Source organism: Perca flavescens, chromosome 1 (genome assembly GCF_004354835.1).
Source record: "Perca flavescens isolate YP-PL-M2 chromosome 1, PFLA_1.0, whole genome shotgun sequence".
Lineage (NCBI taxonomy): Eukaryota > Metazoa > Chordata > Actinopteri > Perciformes > Percidae > Perca > Perca flavescens.
In genome coordinates this window covers 4,067,194-4,092,643 of record NC_041331.1, presented here as the reverse complement: position 1 = coordinate 4,092,643, position 25,450 = coordinate 4,067,194, and positions in this window count along the sequence as shown.

The window sequence follows — 25,450 nt, the reverse complement described above, 5'->3', positions numbered from 1 at the left end:
TGCTAATGTGATTCCACCAAAACAGTAAGCACAGTAGCAGAGATGAATACAAAGCTGAGGGATGTAGGAGGGAGGAGGAGGAGGAGGAGGAGGAGGAGGAGGAGGAGGAGGAGGAAGAAATGGTACACACGGAGGAGGTGTGGGTCGCTTTGTAAAACTGATTATGTGATGAGTGGAGAGTGCTGATTTTATTCCTCCAGAGAGCTTTGGAACAAGACTCTTGAGAATAGACTGCAGCATCTGCTCCGCTATAGGCGCTCAGGACTCTGTGTGTGTGTGTGTGTGTGTGTGTGTGTGTGTGTGTGTGTGTGTGTGTGTGTGTGTGTGTGTGTGTGTGTGTGTGTGTGTGTGTGTTGTCTGCAGATGATTTACAGTACACAGGACAAGAGCTTGAGGATTTTTGGGTACTGATGAGGTGTGACAATATGTTTATGCAAGTCATTTTTCTACTGTGTGTTTATGTGTGTCTGTGTGTGTGTGTGTGTGTGTGTGTGTGTGTGTGTGTGTGCAACCACATGTGTTTGGTTAGATTAAAGCCGTGATATTATGCAAGCTCTTAAGTACTGTTGAGTGCTTGTGGGTTATGGTGGCTGTTGGAGAGAGGAGATAAGGATTTTGCGTGGGCCTAATTAAAATGCTACCACGCGCGCGCACACACACACACACACACACACACACACACACACACACACACACACACACACACACACACACTCTCATCCAAATTGAATTGACTGGATCCTTTAGAGCCACAACGATTAATCAATTAAACGATTAGTTGTCAACTATTAAATAAATCACTATTTTTAAGAAAGAAAGGTTAAAATTCTCCAATTCCAGCTTGTTAAATGTGAATATTGTTCTAGTTTCTTCTCTCCTCTGTTTCAGTGAACTCAATGTTGAGTTGTGGACAAAACAAAACATTTGAGGACGTCATCTTGGGCTTTTTTGGAAACACTGATTGAACATTTTTCACCATTTTCTGACATTTTATAGACCAAAAAACTCATCCATTAATTGAGAAGACAATCAGCAGGCTATTGACATTGAAAATAATCGTTAGTTTCAGCCTTACAACTGCTACCTTGCATTCACGGCCAAGTATTTCCAAACAAAAGGGATCTTAAAAATAATGCGGTTGAAAGCATTTCACCTTGCAGTGTATACTTGCTTGCAATGTGTTTCTGTATTAAAGTGTGAGTGTATTCCCATGACTTCCTTGTAACTGTGTGCGTGGGTGTCTCTGAGGGGCATACTGTACCTGGTCCTCCTCCCCGCCCCCCTCCTCGTCATAGTTGAGGACGTTCTCTCGGATGTCCTCCCAGCCGTCGTGGTGTGCGGAGACGTGGTAAACGCCTTCTTTCAGCCCTTTGTAGCTCCTCCAGCGAGTGTAGAGGAAAATGCCCAGCAGCAGCACTGCAGTTGAGACAGACAGTTGTGGAACGCATTAGGATTACAATTGTCAATGGTCTCGCATTGCCAGACCTTCCTCCGCAGCGCAGCATTCCGGGACGGGAGAAAAACGTGCTGTGGTTTATTGGCATTTTTTTAAACCAGTCACAATCGTCTTGGGCGGCGCTAAGCGCCGGACGGAGCCACGGTGCCTCGGCCAAATAGCCTCGGGAAGGAACTTGTTTTGGTGGAACGTCTACGTTCAAAAGTAGTTTTAGTCGTGCAACAGAAAACTCAGATTGGACAGATAGTCTAGCTAGCTGTCGGGATTTACCCTGCAGAGATATCTACAATTGCACCTGACTGCAGTACGCAGATCGGGGTTGGGGTAAATGTGGGCGGAGCTAAACGTTTGACACCACCGGCGCGCCATCTGGTGGCGGAGATCAGGCAGCACATTTTCAAATGCAACCTTTAATATAACCTATATTAAATATAGATATATAGATTATAATAAATGATATTTGAATTGTAAAAAGGAAAAGAGCAATGGGGTTGGATTTAGGAAAAGAACCGGTTGGGATTGGGAAAAGAAGAACAGGGTTGCACATCGAATAAGCCCCCCCTCTCTCTCTGTATGTCTCTCTCTCTGTCTAACTCACTCACACACACACGCACACACACACACACACTCACACCAATCTACATGTGTTTCCCACTCTAGCGCTGCTGTGAACTTTTCAGGTGTCTTAACAAATCCCCGGAGCCTTGTCTCATCCCTATCACCTCCTTCCTTAGTTAACACTTCACAATTCACTCGGCCTTCAGTAATATTAACCTGCTTCACACCCACGCTGATTCACACTGTTTCACTCTGCCATTGTTGTTTTTTTTTTCACTCTGCCTTTTGAGTCAAACACCACCCCTCCCCCCCAACCCCCCTCCCCCTCCCTCCCCACAGAACTACAAAAGGAGAAACTTGTTGTTTTTTCTAACTGAATCCTTCACAGTTTTTTTTCCTATTGCTAACACAGTAAAAAGCACAATTATTTAAACTGACACACAGAGAGCAAAACCTCTTCTCAAGTCTCCAAAAGTCTAAACACATGTTCTGCTTTACACACATTTTGCAATTCAAAATGGCACTTTTTAAATGCATTGAACACGGTTCTCGGCATGAGGCACAACAATCTGACATAAAGTCACATGTTTGCCATTTCAAAACTCTGCCATTCAAAATGAGCTAATTGGCCAAACACCTCAATGGTTCATTGTTACCACTTCAATCAAGAAGTAAGGACTATGAAAATATATTTTTTCTGCACACTTTTTCTGCAATTTTCTTTTTCAGTTTACTGTTTTTTGTGAGCATATTTTTGTTCAATCCAATGTTAATATATCTGCTGTGCGTTTTTCAACATACTATACTATACTAACGATGAGAGTGCTTTTCATTATGCCCGACAGTGTGTAGGTGGTTAGACAAAAATCTGGTAATATGAATGAAGTGTGTGCCATTTGGTGCAAAAGTTTAATTTTGATAATGCTATATGTAGTTTCGGTTGCAATGCTTCATTTTGCAGGATGTACAGTATGATGTATTTTGCAATTTGGGTGTATGGTTTTGTGAATTGTTTTAAGTATTTTGATAAAACCAGCCTAGTTTGCAAAATTGTGTTTTAGCAATTGGAAAAACCTGTAATAAATCCTACCTATTTTCAAATCTAGTTTTGCAATGGCTGTACAGCTGCTCTTAATCACGTTTGAGAACAGCAGCATTAAAATGCCGCAGCACTATAAACACCCAGGCTGTTCAAAAGCTCTTGATATATGGTAAGACTTCAACGTATTAAAACAATCTGTAATCTTAAACAATTCAAACATATTTTAAACACTTGCTGCTGCTGCTGTCCATACTTCTCCATCAACCTCTGCTTTTTTTGGTTCTGATCCACGTGTCTTTCTCCGACGTCACCAAACCCAGCAATCAATCATGTAAGCACAGAAACAGACGGCACTCAACCTCCCTGTGAATTGATAACACCCCATTAAACAGCCCACCCTCTGACAACACCCTAAGAGTGAATTCACTCAGCCAGAAACCAGCTGCACAGTAAGGGAGGAAAAAATCAATAATCGTTTACTGTCAACTTGTCCCCCTCGCCACATCTCCAGTGTCTGGCAGATTTTATGAGATGAAATTGTTTCAAGAGATTCATTTGAGTGGCATACTGGCTTTTAATGGCAGTGAACAAGAAGGGGGAAAATGATCAAGAAACTGGAAGAAGAAGAAGAAGTTTTTTATTTTAAGATTATTATTTTGGCATGTATAGGCATATATTTGACAGGACAGCTGAAGACATGATAGGGGAAGAGAGAGAGGGGGAATGACATGCAGCAAAGGGCCGGAGGTCAGAATTGAACCCGGGCCCGCTGCGTCGAGGAGTAAACCTCTGTGTATGACAGCTGACTGCTGCGGAGAGTGGCCGTGATGTTAGAGCGGCAGTGAATTGGTGAATACAAGCTCACAGGTTCAGTGCCCTGCCTCGACCGCGATGGTCCTTATTTACTGTGGGCTGCCCCGAGCTTCCCAAAGACACAAAAACTGTGTAGAGAAGCAGCTGGTCCAGCATATGCCTTTTTTTCGACACACTATGCTATGACGTTTTTTAAACTTTTTTTAACATACTATATTATGACTTTTTTCGACATACTATACTATGACTTTTTTGACTTTTTTCAACATACTATGAAATGAGGCTTTAAGGCTTGCTCACATTAAATACGAAAGAGATAACAAAATGTATTGAAAAATGTAGATATAAATCAGACTTTTCACTTTCATCCTCCTATAAACAGCAAAAAGTTAATCACTGGAGGAGAGTTCCAGCTCTAGAAACACAAGCGGTCAGGGGATCATACAAGTTACGCCTGTGGCTGCAGAAGGAGACCCAGAGACCAAGCTTCTCCAGCCCAGCAGAACCCCTGCTGCAACATTCCATCGTCAACTCCATATTGGCTGTGTGTCTTCATCCAGTTTTCATCTATCCATCTATTCATCAATCCAATAGGTCAAAGCTTTGTTTGCCTGTACGCTGGGTTGATGCTCTGGGTTGTGTAGGGAAGATAGGGTGATTAGGGCTTTCTTGATGTTAATCCCACTTAGACTTCTGCTGTCGATTTTGTCTGATTCTGCATAATAAGTTTGCTTCATTCATTGTCTGCATGAATGTGCTCATTCTGTGTTTGTTTCCATATCTGTGCTTATTTACATACTGAATTCATTGATTCATTTCTTCTTATTATGATTTACTAGTGTGTATTATATAGGTAAATAAATTCTTCATTAATAAAGAACCTGATTACATGAATTATGTGTGTGTGAAGTCTTACGCCAATGTACACGGAGTTCTGAACTCACTTTTGTAGCAGACTTCCAAATTATGAGATAGCATTAAGGCAAGGATTCAGTTTCTCTTTACTGAGTTAAATACATTAATTCATATGTCATGCAGACATATTTAATTAATTAATTAAGCCATATATGCTATTAAAAAGTCGAAAAAGTTAGAAAAGTTGTAGTATAGTCTGTCCAAAAAGGCTTATAAAGTCATATTATGGTATGTGGAAAAAAGTTAGAAAAAAGTCATAGTACAGCATTGGGCTCATGTGCTTCCTGCTTAACCACTGTACTAATAACATAACATGTAAATGTATATATATAAAACGTCTTAGTATTTTGTGTCAAAAAAAGTCATAGTATAGTATGTTGGAAAAAGTCATGAAAAAGTCAGTATATCCATCCATCTTCGTCCGCTTATCTGGTGTCGGGTCGCAGGGGGAGCAGCTCCAGCAGGGGACCCCAAACTTCCCTTTCCCGAGCAACATTAACCAGCTCCGACTGGGGGATCCCGAGGCGTTCCCAGGCCAGGTTGGAGATATAATCCCTCCACCTAGTCCTGGTCTTCCCCGAGGCCTCCTCCCAGCTGGACGTGCCTGGAACACCTCCCTAGGGAGGCGCCCAGGGGGCATCCTTACCAGATGCCCGAACCACCTCAACTGGCTCCTTTCGACGCGAAGGAGCAGCGGCTCTACTCCGAGCTCCTCACAGATGACTGAGCTTCTCACCCTATGTCTAAGGGAGATGCCAGCCACACTCCTGAGGAAACCCATTTCAGCCGCTTGTACCCTGGATCTCGTTCTTTCGGTCATGACCCAGCCTTCATGACCATAGGTGAGGGTAGGAACGAAAACTGACCGGTAGATCGAGAGCTTTGCCTTCTGGCTCAGCTCTCTTTTCGTCACAACGGTGCGATAGATTGAATGTAATACCGCACCCGCTGCACCGATTCTCCGACCAATCTCCCGCTCCATTGTCCCCTCACTCGCAAACAAAACCCCAAGGTACTTGAACTCCTTCACTTGGGGTAAAAGTCAGTATAGTATGTTGATAAAAGTTAGAAAAAAGCCATAGTACGGTATGTTAATCATGTAGACATGAAGAGGTGGGGTTTGAAGTGTCACCTTGTGGTTAAAAGATATGCTCTGTTTCCTGAACTACGAGCCCAACGTTTAACCACTGCACTATGTAAACATATACAAATAAAGACCATAGTATTGTGTGTCGAAAAAAGTCATTAAAAAGTCATAGTATAGTATGTCGAAAAAGGGCATAGTAAGGTATGTAAATCATGCAGACAGGAGGAGGTGGGGATTGAACTGTCAAACATGTGGTTAAAGGAAAACACACTATGCTTTCTGAGCCCAATACTTAACCACTGTACTTTGTACATATATAAAAATCGTATAGTATTGTGTGTTGAAAAAAGTCATAGTATAATTTGTTGAAAAAAGTCTTAGTATAGTATGTTGAAAAAAGGTCATAGTATAGTATGTCGAAAAAAGTCATTAAGAGGTCATAATATAGTATATCGAAAAAATTCATGGTATAATTTGTTGAAAAAGTCAAGAAAAAGTCATAGTATAGTATGTCGAAAAAAGTCGTTAAAATGTCATAGTATAGTATGTTGAAAAAAGTCATAGTATAGTATGTCGAAAAAAAGTCATAGTATAATATGTCGAAAAAAGTCATTTAAAAAGTCATAGTATAGTATGTCGAAAAAAGTCATTAAAAAGTCATAGTATAGTATGTTGAAAAAAGGTCATAGTATAGTATGTCGAAAAAGTTGTAGTATAGTATGTCGAGAAAAGTCATTAAAAAGTCAAAGAATAGTATGTCGAAAAAAATCATGGTATAATTTGTTGAAAAAGTCATTAAAAAGTCATAGTATAGTATGTCAAAAGAAGTCATTAAAAAGTCATAGTATAGTATGTCGAAAAAAGTTAGAAAAAAGTCATTGTAAGGTATGTTAATCATGCAGACAGGAGGAGGTGGGGATTGAACTGTCAACCTTGTGGTTAAAGGAAAACACACTCCGGTTTCTGAGCCACAAGAGCCCAATACTTAAGCACTGCACTACATAAATATATAAAATAGTCATAGCATTGTGTGTCTAAAAAAGGTCATAGTAGAGTATGTCGAAAAAAGTCGTAGTATAGTATGTCGAAAAAAGTAATTAAAAAGTTATAGTATAGTATGTCGAAAAAAGTCATAGTATAGTATTTCGAAAAAAGTCATTAAAAAGTCATGGTATAGTGTGTTGAAAAAAGTCATAGTATAATTTGTCGAAAAAAGTCTTAGTATAGTATGTCAAAAAAAGGTCATAGTATAGTATGTCGAAAAAAAGTTGTAAGATAGTATGTATAGTATTAAAAGTCAAAGAATAGTATATCGAAAAAAGTCATGGTATAATTTGTTGAAAAAGTCAAGAAAAAGTCATAGTATAGTATGTCGAAAAAAGTCATTAAAAAGTCATAGTATAGTATGTCGAAAAAAGTTAGAAAAAAGTCATTGTATAGTATGTTAATCATGCAGACAAGGAGGTCATTGAACTGTCAACCTTGTGGTTAAAAAAAACACATAGTTCTAGTATGAGCCCAAAAAAGTCCTTTAAAAATATAAAATAGTCATAGCATAGTGTGTCTAAAAAAAGTCATAGTATAATTTGTTGAAAAAAAAATCATAGTATAGTATGTCGAAAAAAGTAATTAAAAAGTTATAGTATAGTATGTCGAAAAAAAAGTCATAGTATAGTATTTCGAAAAAAGTTTAAAAAGTCATGTATAGTATGTTGAAAAAAGTCATTAAAAAGTCAAAAAAAAATAGTATAGTATGTCAAAAAAATCATGGTATAATTTGTTGAAAAAGTCATTAAAAAGTCATAATATAGTATATCGAAAAAAAGTCATAGTATAATTTGTTGAAAAAAGTCATTAAAAAGTCATAGTATAGTATGTCGAAAAAGTTTAAAAAAAAGTCCTTGTTTGGATGCTTGCAAAGTGAAAAATGTCATTACTAATCATGCAGACAAAAGGAGGTATAGGGATTGAACTGTCAACCATAGTATAGTATTAAAGGAAAACAAAAGTCTGGCTCCTAGTATGCCACAAAAGCCATAGTATAATTTGTTGAAAAACTATACTATATAGATATATAAAATAGCCATTAAAAAGTTAATATAGGTAGACAGAAAAAGGTCATAGTTTAGTATGTCACCTTGTGGTTAAAAGATATGTCTGTTTCCTGAACTAAAAAGTCAAAGAATAACCACTGCACTATGGTAAAATTTACAAAAAGTAAAAACCATAGTATTGTATGTGTCGAAAAAAGTCACTAAAATAGTAAGGTATGTTAATCATGCAAAGACAGGAGGAGGTGGGGATTGAACTGTCAACCTTGTTTGGTTGCTTGCAAACAAACTCTGCTTTTAATCATGCCCAGGAGGACCACTGTACTATGTACATATAGAAAAAGGCTGTATTATTGTGTGTGAGCCAAAAGAGCCCAATCATAGTATAGTATAGATATAAAATAGTCATAGTATAATATGTTGAAAGAAAGAGGGGGGTATAGTATGTCACCTTGTCATTAAAAGTCATAGTATAGTATATTGAAAAAAGTCATGGTATAATTTGTTGAAAAAGTCAAAAAACCATAGTATAGTATGTCGAAAAAAGTCACTAAAAAGTAAGGTATGTTAATCATGCAGACAGGAGGAGGTGGGGATTGAACTGTCAACCTTGTGGTTAAAGGAAAACACACTCTGCTTTTTGAGCCCAATACTTAACCACTGTACTATGTACATATAGAAAAAGGCTGTATTATTGTGTGTCGAAAAAAGTCATAGTATAGTATGTCGAAAAAAGGTCATAGTATAGTATGTTGAAAAGTCGTAGTATAGTATGTCGAAAAAAGTCATTAACAAGTCATAGTATAGTATATTGAAAAAAGTCATGGTATAATTTGTTGAAAAAGTCAAAAAGTCATAGTATAGTATGTCGAAAAAAGTCACTAAAAAGTAAGGTATGTTAATCATGCAGACAGGAGGAGGTGGGGATTGAACTGTCAACCTTGTGGTTAAAGGAAAACACACTCTGCTTTTTGAAAAAACCACTGTACATGAAAAAAAAGTCATGAAAAAGTCATAGTATAGTATGTCGAAAAAAGGTCATAGTATAGTATGTTGAAAAGTCGTAGTATAGTATGTCGAAAAAAGTCATTAACAAGTCATAGTATAGTATATTGAAAAAAGTCATGGTATAATTTGTTGAAAAAGTCAAAAAGTCATAGTATAGTATGTCGAAAAAAGTCATTAAAAAGTCATAGTATAGTATGTCGAAAAAAAGTCATGAAAAAGTCATAGTATAGTATGTCGAAAAAAGTCATTAACAATTCATAGTATAGTATATCGAAAAAAGTCATGGTATAATTTGTTGAAAAAGTCAATAAAAAGTCATATTATAGTATGTCAAAAAAAGTCATTAAAAAGTCATAGTATAGTATGTCGAAAAAAGTCATTAAAAAGTCATAGTATAGTATGTCGAAAAAAGGTCATAGTATAGTATGTCAAAAAAAGTCATTAAAAAGTCATAGTATAGTATGTTGAAAAAAGTCATAGTATAGTATGTCGAAAAAAAGTCATAGTATAGTATGTTGAAGAAAGTCATAGTATAGTATGTCGAAAAAAGTCATTAAAAAGTCATAGTATAGTATGTTGAAAAAAGTCATAGTATAGTATGTCGAAAAAAAGTCATAGTATAGTATGTCGAAAAAAGTCATTAAAAAGTCATAGTATAGTATGTCGAAAAAAGGTCATAGTATAGTATGTCGAAAAAAGTCATTAAAAAGTCATAGTATAGTATGTCGAAAAAAGTCGTAGTATAGTATGTCGAAAAAAGTCGTAGTATAGTATGTCGAAAAAAATCATGGTATAATTTGTTGAAAAAGTCATTAAAAAGTCATAGTATGGTATGTCGAAGAAAGTCATAGTATAGTATGTTGAAAAAAAGTCATTAAAAAGTCATAGTATAGTATGTCGAAAAAAGTCATTAAAAAGTCATAGTATAGTGTGTCGAAAAAAGTCATAGTATAGTATGTCGAAAAAAGTCATTAAAAAGTCATAGTATAGTATGTCAAAAAAGTCATTAAAAAGTCATAGTATAGTATGTCAAAACAAGTCATTAAAAAGTCATAGTATAGTATGTCAAAAATAGACATAAAAAGTCATAGTATAGTATGTCCAAAAAAGTTTTCATGAGTTCGACATTCTGTAAAATCATCATATAAAACAGACTTAAACTTTTCTTCCAAAAATTACGTCCTTTACATTTAAATAAAGTTTAGAAAGTAAAGCAGTATAGTAAAAAGAATAAAATAAAAAAAGAATTCACATTAACAGTCTATAATACATACCCATACTATACAAACATGCTTTTCCAGTGCCCTTAAAATGAGTTTAACATCCCCTAGCGGGATCAAGCTGGACAGCTTTAGATCCTGCTGCAGTGATTTCCAGATTGAGGGAGCAGAAAAAGAGAAAGCCTTTTTGCCAAACTCTGTACGAACCAATGGGGCGTTGAAGGTAATGAAGGATTGGGAGCGTAGGCTGGGACTGCAGTTCTTGCGTGATATGTAAATGGATAAATATGTTGGCCGCAATTCAAGTATGGATTTGTAGGTGAAGTTATACCAGTGCAAAAGTCTACGTATGGATAATGATTACCAATTGAGCGGAGAGTACAGAGTGCAATGATGGTAATAAATCTTAGTACTCCTTGATAGACAGTGTCTATCATTTGCAGAGAGCTGGCAGTATAGAATGTTTAAAAAAGAGTCCTAGTATAGTATGTCGAAAAAAAGTCATGAAAAAGTCATAGTATAGTATGTCGAAAAAAGTCATTAACAATTCATAGTATAGTATATCGAAAAAAGTCATGGTATAATTTGTTGAAAAAGTCAATAAAAAGTCATATTATAGTATGTCAAAAAAGTCATTAAAAAGTCATAGTATAGTATGTCGAAAAAAGTCATTAAAAAGTCATAGTATAGTATGTCGAAAAAAGGTCATAGTATAGTATGTCAAAAAAAGTCATTAAAAAGTCATAGTATAGTATGTTGAAAAAAAGTCATAGTATAGTATGTCGAAAAAAAGTCATAGTATAGTATGTTGAAGAAAGTCATAGCATAGTATGTCGAAAAAAGTCATTAAAAAGTCATAGTATAGTATGTTGAAAAAAGTCATAGTATAGTATGTCGAAAAAAAGTCATAGTATAGTATGTCGAAAAAAGTCATTAAAAAGTCATAGTATAGTATGTCGAAAAAGGTCATAGTATAGTATGTCGAAAAAAGTATAGTCATTAAAAAAAAGTCATAGTATAGTATGTCGAAAAAAAATCATGGTATAATTTGTTGAAAAAGTCATTAAAAGTATAGTATGTATGTCGAAAAAAGTCATAGTATAGTATGTTGAAAAAATTAAAAAGTCATGGTATAATTTGTTGAAAAAGTCATTAAAAAGTCATAGTATAGTGTGTCAAAAAAAGACATTTACATTTAAATAAAGTTTAGAAAGTAAAGCAGTATAGTAAAAAGAATAAAATAAAAAAAGAATTCACATTAACAGTCTATAATACATACCCATACTATACAAACATCCTTTTCCAGTGCACTTAAAATGAGTTTAACATCCCTTAGCGGGATCAAGCTGGACAGCTTTAGATCCTGCTGCAGTGATTTCCAGATTGAGGGAGCAGAAAAAGAGAAAGCCTTTTTGCCAAACTCTGTACGAACCAATGGGGCGTTGAAGGTAATGAAGGATTGTCGAAGAAGTATGTCGAAAAAGTCATAAAAAGTCATAGTATGTCGAAAAAGTCATAAAAAAAGTCATAGTATAGTATGTCGAAAAAGTCAAAAAAGTCAGGAAAGAAAGCATAATCTATGTAATCATGTATAGCTTAATTACAGATGATGGTTAATTTTCCGTGGTCCAGATGGTTCATAATAATTCAACCCATAAAAAGTCATATAGTATAAATGTCGAAAAAAGGTATAGTGGTGGCCATCTTGGATTGGACGTCTAATGGTCCTTTATGGGATGCACTGTGTTAGAAATGTCATGCTTCTCTCCTAAAATGCACAATTGTTATATTATGAGAGCTTATCCGCTGTACCACTTGTGTTGGTATAGATTGTGGCATTTAACAGAGTTGTTTATTCATGTACTTATTAGACTGAAACAGCTACAGTCTAACACCAGAATTCAGTCTTTTTATGTTTTTAAGTATTTTTTAACATGTAAATTGTGTTGAGAAATAAATTATGGAGTTTGCTTTACCAGACTTTAAAGGTGCTGTAGGTAGGATTGTGAAGATCCAGGACTTAGCCAAAAAATTTGAACATCGACAACTTCTCAGTCCCTCCCCCCTTTCCGCTAAAACCCAAAATGGGGCTTTACCTGGCCCTGATTGGTGCATCTGAACAGGGAGTGGTGGATTTTTGAATATTGCACTACAGGCTGTAGGTGGTGGTAGAGGAGCCAGATGTTTTTTTTTTAATTACCTGCTTCATGTAGTTCTACTGGAACATAGGGTCAGTTTCAGCAAATATGACAGAAAGTTAGTTTTATAAGGCTTACCTACTGCACCTTTAATTGTTTTATCCTGCTTCTCCCATGTAAAGCACTTTGTAACTGTTTTGAAACTTGCTGCATAAATAAAATGCATTAATATTAATACATCAAAATGTACTGTATAGCTCCAGAATCTTGAAACCCCTAGTCGTACAGAGGGTAGCCTCCATGTATCTGTTTCAGAGTGGTTGGCACTCAACTGATTAGGTTAGAAATAAAGTTCTGTACATGTAATAACAGAGGCTATATGGATGTGCAAACAAGCAACACACTTCACATGGACTCCATTAAGACTTCTCACTTGGGTAAGAAACTATACAGCAAAAAATGTGGTGTGTATATATATAGAAGTGGCTAGTGTGAGCTCCATGGGGAATGGAGTAAGGAAGCTGGAGGTCAGGGCGTTCAAGATGAATCTGCTGTGTTCAAAGGCCCTCTCCAGAGGGCAAACAGTGAAATGGAGAATTTGATCGGCATTGTATGTCTGTGTGTGTGTGTGTGTGTGTGTGTGTGTGTGTGTGTGTGAGTGCGCGTGCGTGCGCGTGAGTGAGCCTGAAAAGAAAGATTGTGTTTATTTGTTTACACTGCCCTCCAAGGTCCAGTGGTCTCTTCGACCATCAACCATTTTTTTTCTTTTTTTTTTTTCTTTCTCCCTCTCTCTGCCTTACTCGCATTCCTGCCTTAATATTTACCCCTCCCTCTGTTTAACCGCACCTTTAACTATCTTTTTCTTGGCTTTTAACAACAACTGCCATGAGAAGTCAAACCCCTGAGCTAGCGTCATTCTGGACCTCCTGCTGGTGCCTTGAGCTGTCTGCACCACACTAGATATAACAAAATCTCACCCAAACCAATTCATATCCAAATGTCATTGCCACAGTCCTAAAAAGCACTGGAACTGTTTGAAATGAACTGATTTTGAAGGAACACGCCCCCTATTCCCAATGAGTTTTGCAAGCACTGTTAACTATGAACAGGGAAATGTCTTAAAAAATAAAAAAGACAGGTGTGATTGAACATCGTGCAGAGGCCTCTTAAAGCATCCAAGACTGCCCATTTATGTAAGAGCGGATGCACAGTGAGACGGTAGCCCTTGCATCTGATGAGCAGGGAAATCCATTGTACCTTAAGCACTTCAAATTCTGCTGTGTGTGTGTGTGTGTGTGTGTGTGTGTGTGTGTGTGTGTGTGTGTGTGCGCGTTTGTGGGTGTGTAATGGGATTTCCATTCAGACAATCAATATCCGAGCTGCCCTGCAATGAGATCAGTGTCTATGAGTACATCAACGCAAGTCAATACCACAGTATGGATTTTAGCCTCATCAAACTATAATTCTGTTTATTGCGGGCATCTGTGTCTACGGGCTTGATTTATCAGTGCTCTTTTTTTCGTGCCATTGTTACAGGTTTTTTAAGGCCAATACCAATATGTTGCTGCTGATAACCTGTTTTAGGTGTAATGAGGTTTTCATTGGTTTCTAGCTTCAAATGACTACGTCTGCGGGAAAATGATAGAGTTGAACTACTTAAAGCTGTTCAGGAACACAAACGACCATTCAATTGTAGTCTTCCCACACAGACTATTTCAATCAAAAGAGTAAGTAAATGTGTCCCCAAAGTTGTTTCCATTGGTGTCATCTGTTTACTTCATAGGGCAGTAAAGCTCTCCATGGAAACCTAATGCAATACTTAATCTAAAGACAATACTGATACTATATCAGCTTGGTCCACATCTGTTCTCTACCTTTCGCTCTATTGTTTTGTCAAGGTAGCTCCACACACAGTCTCAATAGTGTCACGCTTCAATCTACTTGTACCTCAGCTACGCTCTCTTACAAAGTATGAACAGACCTTCACACTGACTGCACACCACACCCAGGGACATTTTGAATGATAGCATACAAACTGGCGGGGAAGTTATGGTGATCTTTCGCAGTGCAGTCATGAGGTATCAAAATAGATACATTTCTTTTACTTCACAAAGTGCTTTTAATTCTGTGTGTGTTTTCCCTATATACCACACATCAGCATGCGTCTCGGATCGCTGAACTTTCTTTTGGTCAAGTTTGATTGTAAATTCACCTCTTAGGGCATGTGGAATTTCAGATTGTCCAAAGCAGCTCTTGAGGTGTTCAGAAATGCATTTAGCCACATTACTTTTAAAATAAAAATGCAAAGAGTGTCCATTCCACAAACAATAACTGCAGAGATGAACTGTCAACGGACGGTTCAGCTTTAAAAAATGCACTTTAGGTAGTACAAGATGTGCACTGTGAAGTTAAAACTCGATCTGTTCTTAGAGTATAGCTGCTGTTAGCAACATTGTTATTATATTATTATTTATAAAGATTTTTGGGGCATTTGTTGGCCTTCATTTGATAGGACTGCTGAAGACAGAAAAGGGGAGAGAGAGAGAGAGAGAGAGGGAATGACATGCAGCAAAGGGCCACGGGTTGGACTCGAACCCTGGGCTTCTGCAGTGAGGACTAAGCCTAAGTACATGGGGCGCACACTCAACTAGGTGAGCTAGCAGGGAGCCTAGTTGTTTAAATATGAATCAAATGTACTGTATAATGTGTATGGGTCGCTTGAAGCGACAAGCCTACAAAGAATGATCACAGACTTTGCATTTCGGAGCGTTTTAGCATCTACCAGCTAATTGTTTTGGTTTTACGGCCCCGACTTTACTGTTTGGGTCACTCTCATTGTTTTCATCCGTGTCGTTTCCAGCAGCAGCTTTTTAATAAAAAAATTAAATAAATAAACTGTACTCTGTACAGTATGCTACCTGCCAAGTACCAAATGACAAACGGACACAGTGAGCAACTAGCTAGTTGAGAAAGTGAAGCATTTAGCAGCTAAAAAGCAAGATATATTTCCTTCAGAAGTTGGTAGAGACCAAAATCAGAGCCAAAAGGAGAGTGAATACTTGGCTTCCATTCACAAGATGGTCAGAAACACAACTCTAAATGAATACTAATTCTGCATCTGATGGATGTGTAAATACCCAACAGTTTGCACATACTTTATTATAGTATTTTTTTTCAACAGGATTAGGTTAAATGGTGATATCCAGGGTGTAATTTTCCAGGGGTGATGCATAGGATTTCCTCCTTTCTGGTCTACAGTATATATCCCTGCCTCTGCTGAATTATTTTTTATCCACGGTAGGGACAAAATGTTTCCCCCCCTCAAAGTGGTCAATGGTACTTCACCAATACACCATATATTATATACCTAAAATGTAAGTGTTTTAAACCAAGTAACACGCTGTAACGTGAACACATAGTGCTATAGAACGATAAAATCCAAGCCACAGATGCTGGTTGTATTTAGCTGCTACATAGCTCTATGACGCCGGCTACCAGCGGCAGTTATTTAGCCGCCAGATGATGGTCCTTTTAGGGGACATGTAGTGGAGTTCAGCCAGAAAATTTGAGCATCAAGCAGCGGTGACAAGCACCAAAATTACTCGTTAAAGCAACGCTGAAGAACTTTTCCCGCCTCGGTCCCCCTACAGGTTGGAAGCGGAACTGTCCATTACGTTACATAATGCAAGTTTGACAGATCGGATAGCGGATCTGTTGTTCGAATGAACTGGACAATGTAATGTAATGGACAATTCTGCTTCCAACCTGTAGGGGGACGGAAGCGGAAAAAGTTCTCTAGTGTTGCTTTAAGTTTAGGATAACGATTAGGGTTTAGATTAAAACCCTCCCGAGGAAAGAACACACGTTTCCTGGGTGAAAGTATTTTGTTTTGGATATTGAATTCATAAATAAGTGTTTTGGCATGGCTGGCCGAGTGGCACTATATATCCATGGTATTAAAATGGGGATTTAATTCTTGCAGGTTTGGTTTTGTTGTGCATGATCAATAACCCCCCTGCTTTGTTCTTTTAAAGGTGTAAGGTTTCAATGTTAAACGTGTTAATCTATAAAATTATTCCAAGCAATAAAGCCAATTATTCAGACAACCACATCCGCATGTACGGCAATTTAGAGTCTCCATTCCACCTAGCCTACATGTCGGTAAACTGATGTTTCCTTGTTGAAGAATACTGGATGTGTTTGTATGAGGCAATAAGGCAAAGGGTGAGAACATGTATCTTCCGAAACGACTCAATAACTGTGAATGCGTACATACTTCACCTTCCTCCCACAGACAAAGCACACTTCCCTACCCATATAATTATTATTGACTTACATTGTTCGGGTGGATCATGATGTACTCATGTCTTCCTCAGCAGTACATCCAGCTCCACGTGGCTTAAGTAGACATTAATGTTCTTTCGGCTAGAGAGATTTGGGTGCTCTGCAGAATATGAAGGAGGTTCTGGTGGAAGACTCAATAAGGGGCTGTCTATGCTGTGTTTAGTCAAGATTAAAATGGGTCTGGGCCCTGAGTTTGCTTGCTGCTGTTTGGAGCACTTAGACTGCAAAGATTGACTTTAATCATTAAAGTGTAATTGACAGTGTTTTGCTTTTGGGAATTGTAAGTTGATTTTCTTCATCTTGATGCTGCTGTTTCAGGATGATAGGACATGAAAAACAGATTGCAAATTAAAATTGGAGAAACCTAAACAAACATTGTGAAAGTACACTTAATCAAGTACTGTACTTAAGTAGAAAAATTGAGATAGGCCTACTTGTACTTTACTCAAGTCTTTTCTTTTCATACCACTTTCTACTTTCTACTTATAACTTCCTTTCATGTGTGTTTGCCCAAGATGATCTTTGTGAGAGACTCATGAAAATTACTTTCTATGCCATTAAAGCATTATATAGCGCTTTTATATTGTACAGGAACCATTCACCTTTCACACACATTCATATACTGTTGCCGGGGCTGCCGTACAAGGTGCCACCTGCTCACAGATAAACATTCACACACATTCACAAATACACTCCGATGGCGCAACATCGGGAACATCGAGAAATTTGGGGGTCAGTGTCTTGCCCAAGGACACTTCGACATGGGACTGCAGGGCCAGGGTTCGGACCACAAACATTCCGATTGGTAGACGGGCCGCTCGGTAGACGGGCCGCTCAACCACCTGAGCCACAGCCGCCCCCACAATATCAGGTTAAATTCCAGGTAGTAACCACCAAATTTCATCAGCTTCATTTGTGGAGTAAGTATGTGTCATGAGTTCCAAAGCATTTCATCAAGCATAAATCCATATAAAACTGCTTACTGAATCAAGTCCAACCCTAACTATAACTAAATTCAAAAGAACTAAAACTAAACTAACGTTCGTAGTGTTGTTTCTTTGTTTCGTCATCCATCTTTGGCTAAAAACACACTGAAGAAAGGGGCTTGCTGAAGCTATGTTACAGTTTTTCTTGATTGCTTTGACCTGCTTAAAGAAACTGGGATCCACTCGGTTTTCATCATCACTGTCTCAGCAGAGCAGAAGACACCTCTTGCAAATGTGTTAACCCTTTCTCATTGGATTGACACATTTTCCCCCACCCTTTTGCAGAACAGTTAACACGGATGTCATTCAAGCAGTCCAAACTCTGTTGTTTTAGCTATGGTAACCAAACAGAAAGCATCTGTTCCTAACTATTAGAAACTACCTAAATCCGTATGACATCACTGAAGCACCTGTTTGTCACTCCTTCACATAAATCTTCAATTAGCAGTCAGTCTGCAGGGTTAGTCCATGTGGCCCCATCGTCAAGACAGAAGAGATGGAGTATCAATAGTGGCTATTTCTTATGCTCGATAATAATAAATGTTTATACTTTACTGTAATAGATTTTATTTTCTTAATTTCTTATACTCTAATAGATTTTATTTTGGTTTACATGTATTTTGTGTAATATATACAGTATTTCAGTTTTCAGCCACAGTTTGAAAATAAGAATCAATGGAATCAATACAATTTGCATCAAAGCATTTCTGATTCTGGATCCAATTCTTTGCAAGAAGGCAAATTTGACAACAAATGGCACTGGCATGAAAGCTACGTACAGTAATAGGCTACAATGAATGATGGTGCAAATTCACACTGAGTGCTGTGTTTTGTATTTTGGTGTCCACTGTGTAATGGTTGATTGGAAGAGCTCATGCACTTGTTTGCAAGTTGTGTTGTTTGAAGGCAAAATTTGCTTTTGTTGCATATTTTAAATGTTTTGGCACGGTTAGAGCCTTTTGCAAACAAAATATGTCATTTTGACCAGCAGTGAGTTTGAGTTGACTGCTGCATCAAAGCAATCAAGAAAAACTGTAACTCAATAGCCAAGTTTCACTTTGCTTTTTGGACGTTGATTACATACAGTCAATCTGCAGCAGTTTGTCATTCCAACCAACAAAAAACGACAGCACCAACTACGAGCAAAAAAGTCTGCTACCTGATTGCTTAGTACATAAAAAAAGAGATTTGTTCATTTCAAACAGAAAATAGCACCAGCAATTAGAACCAACCCTAGTCAAAAGGAATGGGAAGGAAGAAAAAGTGATGATGTCTCTCATCCGTCTCAAAGTCAACTTACTATTTTTGAATTCTGCGGCTCTCCATCAGCTGCCTATTTTATGTAAATACAACTTAGTTTGAATCTCTCTCATGTGCTATACTAACTGTTCAATCGTCCTCCAAACTGTCAACAATGCTACAAAGATAACCTTGGAAACATCTTCACTTTGAAGGACTTTGGTGTGATAGAATCAATGCGGCAATCACTGAAGACTGCTTAGCTCCTCTGGGAGAGGAGATTGTATGGATATAGTATGTGACTAACTGATATCTTTCTTTAATCCCCGCGCTCGGAGTCTGTATGACTGCTTAAGGCCCCACAGAACCCGCATAGAGGTGATCATCACAAATTAATCACAAATACATTTAAATCCGATCCTTTTACAAATCACACCAAAGGTTTACAGAAATATTTTCTACTGTCTTAATATAAGTAACTGAGCTACTGGTTCATGTTACACCTACATCTATTATAATTCACACTATGCTTTTCTAAGTTTCCATGTTGGCTTATGTTTTGTCTTTAGGGTTTTGCAACAGACAACTCTTGAACGTCAGATGCTTGAGCTGTCTCTTATATGCACATATGTATAATACATAATATAAATAGATAGCTAGATAGATAGAAAAACATTCACTGTCAGGGATCTTAAACAAGCGTATACTGAAAATACTGAAACCAAATGGTACCTATATAGTAAAAAAGGTCTAGCATACAGTTGGCCCATCTAAAAGTTGAAATGAAATGTAGTGTCCCTGTTTTTTATTAGGGTCGGACTATAAATAGTGGTTGTGTTAAAGAATTAATTTTTTTTTCTTTAATTTTGGCTTATATTTTTCTCACAGATCAGTTAAAATAAATAAACTGTGTATCTCTCACTAAATTGAAATTTCCCCTCCATGTGAAAGAATAAAAAAGGTGTTTGCATTACTATCATTTGCTCACGGCAGTTCTATATATTGCAATAAAATAGATGCATCAAAGCTCTGTATCGTGCAGGAACAATTCCTGATGGTTCCAGTAATACAGGTGCATGTAAAGACATTTACACATAGCTACAAACACGTAGAAGCCAAAGTAAGCACAATAAATGAATTCCCATTGTTGAGTACCAAATCAATATTCAAGCTACATGATAAATTCAGAGGGCTAGGTTATTAATCATTAATATTGTCAAGAGATAGCTGATTGACTTGGTGTGAGAGCCGTGCTGACATTTCTCAACCAGAAACTTTGCTCTGAACTCACAGCCCCCAATGGAGCACACTGGGGATTGTCAGTGGGTCAGCACAGCCAGCCCCCCACTTCCATCAATGGAGGAGTAACAGTAACAGAACAACTCCAAGACTTTTCTTTTGATTAAACTATTCAGACCAGGGGAATGAACTCAACTACAGAAATGGCAAAGTCACTGCAGCTAATGTAAAATGCCAGGTTTTAAAATGGGGGGCATCCTGGTAGCTCACCAGGTAGAGCGCGTAGCGCTAAGGCTGAGATCCTTACCGAGGGGCCAGGTCCGGCCGAGGGACCTTTTCACTGTTTCTCCCCTGCTTTTCCTGTCTCTATCACTATCAAATAAAGCAGAAATGCCAAATAAAACATCTAAAAAAAGGTTTTAAAATGATATTTGGAAAAGCAAGAGAAATGACTAAAAACAGAAAATAAGCATTACATACGAGGTAACATTAGTCCTTAATGTTCCCAAAGGTTGTTTTCAACAATGATAGCAACCATATCACTTCCATAGAAGGTTAGTAGAATACAGCTGTTACTAATATCTATATCTAGTCTGGAATATATATATATATATTTATATATATATAAAATGGTATCGGGTCGGTACTTGGCTGCCGATTCGCAAGTTCAGATATCGGAATCAGTTCGCGCAGGAAAAAATTGTATCGGAAAATCTCCATCCAGTAATTGTTGAGGTATTTTAATTTGCACCAAAATGTATTAAAACTCTTTTTTACATTGGCTAAGATATGGTAATTGCCAAATGTTGCTGCATAAAACCCCACTGTATATAACCTCACTTTTCAAAATTGACCATATAACATGTAAGATCAAAGAGAATTATCTAATATGAATTCTGCTCCAGAGCAGTTTTTGTCTTTAATCTTCACCTGTCATAATATTCTCAAAAGAACACCCTTCAACATTGCATTAGGAGAGTTGCCGCCCTTCTTTTGTTCTTGCTATTCAAACATTTGGAGTTGGGACAAGCAATATTGGCTGAAAGCATACAAAAAAAAAAAAGTCTCTCTTGCTACTACTTAAATTTCAGAGTGAGGAACGCTTGACCGATCGAGCGTGGAATGCTCTACCGATTGAAATTACTACCAAAGCCCCTGGAGCATTGATCTCAATTTCTGCAGGTTTGGGTAAACAGCACCTTATACGCTTACAAATCAAGTAATTAACACTTAAAACAGAACGGAGCCTCGGCAGGATCAAGGTTGGATGTCACATTTAATATGAGCCCCAAAAGCAAAGTTTGAAGAGAGATACTGTGGAATGAAGGTGAGAAGAAAGAAGGAGAAATTATCATTTGAACAGTGTCTGTCTGGTCTCAGGGTGGGAAAAAGGAGGTGCCCTTTGAATCACCAATGAGACAAGCAGACATGGCCAGCAGCAGTGCGACATTGACACCACGCTACTCAGCACTACGTCTCCCCTGCTTCCCCTTTCTCTCAATGTGATGTGCGCTGCCTCCGCTTTGTAATCTTTTCATCTCCCTCTTGTTTTCTTCTGGTATGGTGCTGTGTCCTGTTTTATTCCATTATTCTCTGATCTGTTTTCTTCTCTAGTACTGTGCTCTGTCTCGTACTACTCTTTACTGTTCTGCTGTGTTGCTCTCAATTAAACAAGAGGAGCATGTCATCGTACTGACAACTCATTCTCTGTGCACAGCTGCGCCCGAGGCGCGTTCTCAGCAGAAGATCCTTTAGGAATAGGAACACAGAGCTAAAGGTAGAGGCAGATAAATATTCAACAAGCAAAATGGCAAAATGTGGGTTTCAATCATAGACAGTCAGTCCAAAGTGTTGCAGTCCATCATAAAACAGGCCACAGAGCACTGGAGCCTTAGTTAAGTAGCTGTAGTCCAAACCTTTCGGTGAGGAAAGCCTGACTATAGTGAAAATTATGGTCAGTTTATTACTGGCTTTTAGCTACGTGATGCAGTTCATCTTCAAAGAGACTTGCCAAATGAATATCAGTCTTTTGTATAGGTCTCCCAACAAACAAAGAGCCAACACTGGCAAAGTTGTTGTTTTAGTAGTAGAAGTCAATCTTTAGCCTGGACGATAGCTCAGGGCTTGTGCCCTTTTTTATCCATGAAAAAAAAACATGTGAGGGAAGAGATGGAGGGGCAGCCCACTTGGGAGGGCATGTTTGGAATTTTTTTGGAAGCCAGTGGAATTGATTCAAAGTGTGTCTAGAAACAGAGGTCATCAAATTGTGAGACGTCGGAGATGTAGAGGAGAAAAAGGAGTGGGCTGAGAACTGCACTTTGCGGGACACCGGCTTTGGGAGTGAAAGGGGTGGAGAAGGAAGCTGAAACCTTGATCTTTATTTGTCGGTTGTGGAGGAAGCTTGGAATTATGATGTAGATTGGAAGTGTTTTTTGTCATGTAGTCTGTAGAGTAATCCGTTGTGCCATACCTTGTCAAAAGTTTAATTCTATGTCAAAGAATAATGCTGTGGTAAATTCTTTCTTGAAACTGCAGGTGATTCTGATAGTCTGAGGATGTTGTCTGTGGTGGATCTATTCTTGAATACCGAGGAGTCACTTGTTCTCTGTCTGTTGTGTGAAGGTGCGTTCAAACAAGTTTTTCCGATGTGGCTGATGGGTCTCTAGCTGGTGGGGTGTTTTGGATTTTTGCTAGATTTATGGATCGTTGTGACTATGGCTTTTTCAGGGCAAGGGGAAGTGACTGGTAGTGAGGCAGGTGGTGAAGAGGAGGGAGAGCAAACTCCAGAAACCTACTGCAACCTGTAGTAGGTTCTGGAGTTTGCTTGATCTTTGATTTCTTGGAGGGTGATTGGTTGTGTCATTCGGTGGCAACCTCCTGTGCTGTAAAATTAAGCCAAATGCCAAAAATGGCAGATCCTCCAGTGGCCACTCGAGGCTGGCTCCAACAGGGAGTCAATCCCCAAAGGGGGCACATGTTAAAATGCCCAACTTTACAGCAGAATTAAAACGGTTTTGGTCTCTAATTTCCCCTTCAGGACAACTGTTCCGAAGTGAATTTTGTTTTATAACTCACCGTTTAAGTTATATTTAGGCTTAGAGTTCTGCATAATTAAGGGTGTGCTACTTTGAATGAAAGGTGGCTGCTATCACAGGAGGTGAGCATATACTGTAGGCTTCATTTACCCCGCCTTTGCTCCATCCTTGCTACACCTTTTGCCCATATTTGGATTGCCGACGTCAGGCACGGCCAAGATGGATACTGGCGCCACCATGAACTGCTTACTTTGAGCTTCATTTTGGCTCTTCAGAAACCTACGGATTACGTCACGGAGACTATATCCATATTTTATACAGTCTATGGTTGGTGGCCTTTTGCTGGGATGAGTGACATGGAGTGATTTGTTTGTTGTGTGACAGTTTTCTACAATCATGGTCAAAGTGTGGCTTTGAACAGGAGTGAATGTTATGGATGTGATTTCTGAATAGGGTTGCTTTTCCTTGGTTATTTTAAATGGTTTGGCCATGATATGTGAGGGTATGTTGTTGTTGCTTCGTGTATTTGCTTTTTTAGTTTCTGCCAGACTGTGTGGGTTGGATCTGTAGTCACTGTCCAGTTGTATATACTCAGCATCTTGTTTTATAGTCATGAACAGGGGCATTTGTAGAAGTTGATAAGGTCTAAGAATAAGCCCAGACCACCTGGGGCTGAGGACAGGGCCAAATATTTATGGGGGGGTCCCTGCTGTTCTGCCTGGAATACTACTACTGTATGACTACTACATTTAACTTTATTTGTTCAGGAGGAAGTTTCACTGAATACTCTTTTTTTTAAGGAACTCCCTGATCACATTCACAAAGTTATACATGCCCCCATGGAAGCCATCTAGTACAACCACAGTCTGAGCTGCTGGCCACTGAGCACCAGTGTTTAATTGCTTCTTTACTTTACTTCATTCAGTTCTTACATTTTTATCTAACTGCTGTGATATTTGGCCCTTTGTGTTGTTCAAATAAACTAAGCCAGCAGCCGACAGTAGATTGAACTGAAACACCTATTTATTTGTACAACCATTTAGGGAGTATCAGGTGTTTTTCTCTTAATAATTTGTTACCAACTCTCCAAGTATCCTACATCCTTTAACAGATGCCATCTATGTCTACATGACAAAATCATGTATTACCTTAAACATTGTTCCTGTAATTTTCATATTCACAAAAGAATCAATCGTATACATTGTGCTGTGTATACGAATTTCAGGGATATTTCCAAGATATAGCATGCATATCTTTTGGATCACTTTGGGAAGTCTGCATTATGCAATGGATACCTACCCACATCTAGTGGGTGGACAACACACACACGCACGCACGCATGCAGCAGTATCTTTGCCTCAGTATCTTTGCCTCAAGTTCTCCTTTTTGAGCAGAGCTCAGAGGAAAATTGATCACTGGTGATAGTCCAGCCTACATATCAGTGAGAGAATCTTCTACATCTGGGCTGTGGACAGTATGAATGGTTCTGGCATTTAAAAGTCCCATAGCATGAAAATTTCACTTTATGAGGTTTTTTTAACATTAATATGAGTTCCCACAGCCTGCTTATGGTCCCCCAGTGGCTAGATATGGCGATAGGTGTAAACCGAGCCCTGGGTATCCTGCTCTGCCTTTGAGAAAATGAAAGCTCAGTTTCTAGATGTAGACAGTCACAGAGGACAGAGTAACGTGAGGAAAATTCCACAACAGGTAGCATAAGCCGGTCACGATGTTTACCAGTTTACCAGTAAATGCAACATTTTGTCCCGTCTGTTTTGTTTTTCAGATAACAGCAGTGACCATAGTGCTAGTTTGTGTCTTTTAGCTCATAGCACAACAGCTGAAATGGCATATTCCTTCACAGTATCCTTCAATAAAGGAGGAATGTAGCACAATATGGATGTATTAGCGGGAATATAGCACAATATGGATGTAAAAGCAGTTATAATTAGCCTATGTGACAATAAAATTTGTTTTGGTTAAAATCAACAAATAATTGTGATAATTAATCGTGATATAAGAGACATCATGGCTCGCAAAACAAGCAAAGTAGCAGTAGGTCAAGGCCACACCCCCACCCTCCACCTCCTATATTAAAGCATCCAAAAAGCAGCATGTTATAGGACCTTTAAGATACACTCCTCAAACGCATTAACATCCACTAAACCCCACGTTTTACTGTAACTCACGGTTTACGTTTAACAAATGTGCACAAAACATTATGTGGCTGTAGTGAGAGATAAAGCTTAAAGGAGAACCATACAGTAATTATTACATCCAATTTAAAGGGGTGTATGTTGTCAGGTTCATGTTAGTCTG